Source organism: Aulonocara stuartgranti (genome assembly GCF_965226115.1).
Source record: "Aulonocara stuartgranti genome assembly, chromosome: 5".
Taxonomy (NCBI): domain Eukaryota; kingdom Metazoa; phylum Chordata; class Actinopteri; order Cichliformes; family Cichlidae; genus Aulonocara; species Aulonocara stuartgranti.
The window spans coordinates 40,317,070-40,323,069 of record NC_138943.1 but is presented as its reverse complement, the minus strand read 5'-3'; the positions used below and the strand labels follow the sequence as shown (position 1 = coordinate 40,323,069).

The following is a 6,000-nucleotide window of genomic DNA, read 5'->3' as shown; positions in this document are numbered from 1 at the left end:
GTTCCTTTTCACCTCAATAAGAAACGCGTAATATTTTCTCTGAATACCAGACGGGACGGTTGGCAACTCTAATAACTTATGAACAAAATAAAGTTCAACATCATTAACTTCATAACACCCACCCAGCTTTATAGAAACTCCGTCATGCTAGCTAGCACGCAGTACGGAAAAAGTCAGCACAACGAAAATAAACTCCACCTAAACTTGGTTCATATCTGACCCAGAGAGACTGCAGGTCATAACTTCTTACCTGAAGTTCAGTTCACACTTGGACCGGCGGCCGCCTCGGGTCTCTTTTCCTTCTGCGTCCCTTTTCCTTCATCCACCTGCTGGCCTCCACCACTTGCTAATGTTACTGAATCTGTGGAAGCTACGCGATAGCCACCACACGAAGTAACGAGTAACGAGCCTATCTAAATCCCAGTAACGACTAACGCATTCCTGATTTTGGCATAATAACTAGTTACCGTGCTCGTTACCACAATAATAACGTAGTTACTGTAACGCATTACTTAATAACGCGTTAGTCCCAACACTGTTGATATCGCATCAATGCAGGCTGCACCTCTCTTTGGTTAAATACGGCCATTACCATGAGTCTAAACACAATATTACTGTAGTTAGCTAACGTTAAATGAAACATTAGTGTTAAAAAAAAGAAATACAAATGAACGTTTTCATTGACAACGTGAAATGTGTATCTTCAAATACAGTAAGATTAGTTAGCTAACTTTTGACTAATGTTAGCCTAGCTGCTATCAACGAATCAGCGTAACATGCAGAAAACACGTGTAGTGCTAGTTAGTTAACTTTATATTTTACTTATGCATCCATGTAACTGAACATATATATATAAATAACATTACTACACTCACAGAAAATTCCAAAATAAATAAAGTATTTTTACCGAGGCGGCCGCCGGTCCGAGTGTCAGGTGAACTGAACTTCAGGTAAGAAGTTATGACCTGCAGTCTATCTGGGTCAGATATATACCAAGTTTAGGTGGAGTTTATTTTCGTTATGCTGACTTTTTACAGTCAGTTACAATAACTCCTACTGCGTACTAGCTAGCATGACGGAGTTTCTATACAGCTGGATGGGTGCTATGATGTTACTGATAGTGAACTTTATTTTATTCATAAGGTTAGTTAGTAGAGTTGCCAACCGCCCTGTAAAAAACGGAATTCAGAGATGTAGTCAGAGAAAATATTACGCCTTTCGTATTGAGCTGAAAAGGAGCACAGTTTGTCCCGTACTTTAGCTAGGATGGAAAAAGACACAAAGCTGGAGTTATTCTGTTTCGTTACGCTGCACAGCTGCCTCTTCTTCTCTCATTCTCTCCCCCTCCCTCTCCCGTTTCTACTTCAATCATAAAACTGATCAATGATCAGCTGATCGGTTTTTCTCTCTTGTTTGTTTATCGCACACTTTGCACCAGAAAGAGGAAACCAGCGGATGTCGCGCCAGACAGAACCAAAGTGTGAGCAGTTGTTAGAAGACGAACATCACCCATCTTGAACATCCATTGATCTGTATAGTGCACTCTATGTAGTATTTTGTAGTGTATTAATTGTAGGCTGGGATATCTAATCAATTTAAAGGTTTTTGAGCATTTCTGAGACCAGAGGTTTTGCTGTATAACTAGTCTGTCAAGCGGAATAAAGTCTGTTCTTTCTAATGTATATTCAAAGTATTTAATTCCTTTTCGACGCCAATCTGGGAAGTTAATCATATCATTGTTCTGTAGTATGTCAGGGTTGTTCCAGATAGGTGTACATTTGCATGGGATTAATGAAGACCTTTTTAGAAACTCCCACCATGCTGTCAGAGAAGAGCTGATGTTGATGCTTTTAAAGCATTCATGTTGTTTGATGTTTGAGCTGATAAATGGAAGGTCTGAAATCTCTAGATTATTACATAGTGCCTGTTCTGCATCTAGCCAGGGCTCATCTAAGAGGGCATGTTTTAAACATCCTGAGATCAATTGTAGCATATGTAACCCACATAAAAATAAAAAGAACTGTATCTATAACTAAATCGGAATCTTAAATTCCAACCGGAGCGTGTCCATGAAGGCATCGTGACGCGTCATGACGCACGCCACGCCGCGAGGCTGCACGTGCCTGTTGTGACCAATCCTATTCGCGAGGCACTATTATATGCCTTCCGGGTTGTCGCCTCGAAACGACGCGGGGGAGAGGCGTTAGCGGATGGAAGCAACAGGTACGTGGGGTGAGCGCTTTTCGCTGTTTACTATCTTGACTTGTTTTTGAATTAATTGTGGATTGCGTTCAACAGTATTTTGATACCGCCGCGGGTAGATGCGTGGGGCTCGTATGTGACATCGCACGTAGTGAATGGTGAGTTGAGCCTGAATGTTTGTTTGTATTTGTGACCTGTATCAGTATGCCAGTGCTATTAGCTGATGGGATAACTAAGGCTGAGGCCTACTACATTACTACTACTCTCACTTTACGTGGCTGTAGTTTTGTTATTTGAGATTGTCATTTATTTTAATTCATTACAATGGTTGGATATGTATTTGTTGTATTTTCTCATGGATTTCATTGTGTACACTGGAACTAAAGCTAGCTTGGGAAATTTAGATGAATTTTGCTAATGGTGGTCTTGTGATTATAGTGCAGGCTAGTGGTGCCCTGGAGAGACCACAGCGACACCACTACTTTGGATGGTGAGCTAGGCCCAACGAGCCAGAACCCCAGCTATAACTTCCTGCGGTCTGGTAGGAGGCTGCTGCGGCCTACACTCTCCCCTCTTGGTTTTCAGTCCCCTAAATCTCACTTTCGAGATCTCAGTCTTGGAATCTTAGTGCTGATCATCATACTTCCAATTTCAACCTGTCTAGACTGTCATACGCGTTGGACTTATATCAATCGTGAAATAAACTTTATGGACATTGTTTGCCAGAGGTTGGACGAGGTTGCTGCACCGCTGTGCAGCGGATATTTTACAAGCTTGAATTATGTTTTATCTTTTCCTGTCTGCAGATTTTGTAAATATTGGTATTTGGTAATTGCACTTTATTTTCACTATAAATAATAACTGTAATCACAATATCTGTGGTTGTATGTTTATTGTACTTCACTCACCTCCTAGAGCCGAATCTGATATCTTCTGAATTAGCCCAACTACTCATAACCAACTTAAATTATTTTAGCTTATGTACTTGCTACACATAGTTGCTAAGAAGTTAGGCAGATCCTCCTTTATCCTTGATCCTCTGTAGCATTTCGGTGGTGCCGACTGAAGCCCCATACCCATGAGACGGCATCTAAGACTGAAGGTGTTCTAAAACAAAAACATCTTCAATCTTTCGTCTCCTTGAACTCCACATAACTAACCATTTGGACTTTGCAAAAGAGCACCAAGCACGGGAAATTGAAAGGTGGAAGAAAGTTTTCTCTGAGAAAAAATGTAACCTTAATGGTCCTGATGGTTTCCAACGTTACTGGCAAGACAAGCAGATCCCGCCTGATATGTTTTGAGGATGATGGTCTGGGGTGCTTTTTCCTTCAGTGGAACAATGGAGCTTCAGGAGGTGCAGCTGTGTCAAACAGCTACTGGCTATATCCACATGTTGCAGAGAGCGTCCCTCATGACTGAGGGCCCACCTCTGTATGGTAACAACTGGGTTTATGGGTTTATCAACAGGACAGCGCTACAGCACACAATGCCCACAGGACAAGGGACTTCTTCCAGGAGAATAATCACTTACAGAGGATTGGCTCTCTCTTGAATTTATGTAAGCATCTTGCACATATTCAACACAGTTGCCTCATGCTTTAAAGTTAAGTGTAACTGTATATTGTTCAACACACTTGGTGAAAGCAAACTTTGGTTAAATCTTCAAGGTACTAATCACAAAAATCTTTAACAATAAAAACAAAAAACAAAGCCCAATGTCAAGTCTATTTGATACTCCCTTTATGACAAGAAATTCTCTAGGACACAAACAAATAGTGTAATTCTTTGGTAAGTCTTTCCAATGGCCTCTATGTAGAGTTCAGTCATACAGTATAGGGTGATCCTGGATTTTTCTTTTAGAGCAGGATAGAGCAGGATGTATTCTCCATCTCCCATATCCATATCATGGTTGATTTCATGGTTGAGTCTTTCAGTTTTTTAATGGCAGCACCCAAGAGCTTCTCAGATGACCAGCTTGGTTCAACATTTAATGGTAGTGCTTTCCCTCTTATGGGTCTCTTGTCAGTCTTTGTTTTGTTCATCATCCCAGCAAAAAGATAGATTACATATTAGAAAAAACGATGGTGGTCACAGGTTGAAAACCTGTTGTCAGACAACAAAATAAAAGTTTTCAAATCTTTTTTAATAAAAACCTTCACTGTTTTCTTTGATTTCTTTTTTTTTCTTTTTGGATTTTGAGAGCATCCTCCTTTCAGGCTCTTTACCTTCAGGGTATTTGAACAAATGCTGAACAAATGACTTGGCTGAAAGGAGGGAATGAGAGGGAGATAGTAAGAGGCTCTTCATTAGTTTATCTTTGTATATAACTCAAAAGCAAACATGATAAAGTTAATACTGAAAAAACATATGAATATAGTATACATAAAACACCACCTCTTCCCAGTCAGATCCACCACAAACACGTTTTTGCTTTCAGAAATGTAGATTTATCAGTCATATCACACCGGATGTCTACAATTTCCCAACTACAAACAAATTCTTTGCTTTATGACACTATTTGCTTATACATGAATACAGATCTGAAAAGTTCAAACACCAAACATGTGAACAAGTCTTGCCCTCTTCATTTTATTTTCTTACAAAACTAGTTAGACTTAAAAGATAACAGCCGGTGCAGAAAGTATTACCTCTTTAGTATTTGAGGTCTGCTGCTGTGGCAGCAGCTTTAGCCAGGACAAAGCTGTTTTTTTCCACATGAACAATGAAATTTGTTTTCAAACTTAAACCCACAGAATGGACAATGCATCTTGCCCTGAAAAACACAAGTTGTCTGAGTTTAGTTGTTTATTTCACCTAAAGCAAAACAGCAGTCATATAAACCCTCATGTGTGTTTCAACAGATGACAGATTTTCAGGCTAATAGTTAACATCTAATAGCAAACCTATATCTATAGTATTTTCATTCCTCACAAATCTGAAAAATTCTCCACTTCTTTTAAGTGTCTCCCAGAGCAATGCTTAGCATGTTTTGGTGTTTATGTGTCCTTTTGCAGCGTTTTTCTGTTTGCTGGTGTTTTCTAAAGTTGCAGTCCATTTGGCCTCTCATGGCCACCGTACCTTCCAGTTTCAACATAACTTTGCACCAGTGAACCAAGTAAGGTTCATAAAGACATGGTTGAGCAAATTTCGTGTGGAAGAATCTTACTGAACTACAAAGAGTCCTGTCTACAACCCGATAGAACAGTTTTGGATTGAATTAGAGCAGAGCTTCTTATCCCACAGTGTCTGACCTCACAAATGTGCTTCGAGAGAAATAGTGAAAAGTTACCATAAATACACTACTAACACTCCCAGAAGGGTTGAAGGTTTTATAGCTGCAACGGGTGGGTCAGCATTGTATTAAACTTCTATGCATGTGAAAGCAGAAAAGAAAATAATTTTGGCAATATAGTGCATTTTGCAAGGTTAGAAACTCTAAGCAGTAATTAACACTTTATTCCCATACGGTAAAAAAATACATTTTTCCTGGCCAAAATATATTTCAAATATATGGTAAATATATTTTGTATTTGTGATGCTCCAAAAAAATATATTTTTGAAATTTAAAATACATTTCTTTCAAACCAAAATACATTTCAAGAAAATACATTTCCAACCTTTCAGTAGAATATATTTCAAAGTATCCCTTATCTAACCTCTTTGGACCTGGCGTCCACATATGTGGACGTCACATTTTGGGTTATTTAGACCAAAATACTCAATTTTGCTCTACAAGGGCCTGATATCCACTTCCGAGGACATTATACTGCTACTGTTCTATCAAAATTTTAAACA

At 39.1% G+C, this 6,000-nt stretch overlaps 1 long non-coding RNA gene across 1 annotated transcript; it reads left to right on the top strand.

Annotated features, from left to right (window-relative positions):
* The first annotated feature begins 2,158 nt into the window (after positions 1-2,158).
* LOC309707037 lies at positions 2,159-2,711 on the top strand. The gene is made up of 3 exons (XR_014276884.1): positions 2,159-2,223; positions 2,299-2,360; positions 2,641-2,711. It is a non-coding gene; the product is annotated as an uncharacterized lncRNA (long non-coding RNA).
* Positions 2,712-6,000: the final 3,289 nt, after the last annotated feature.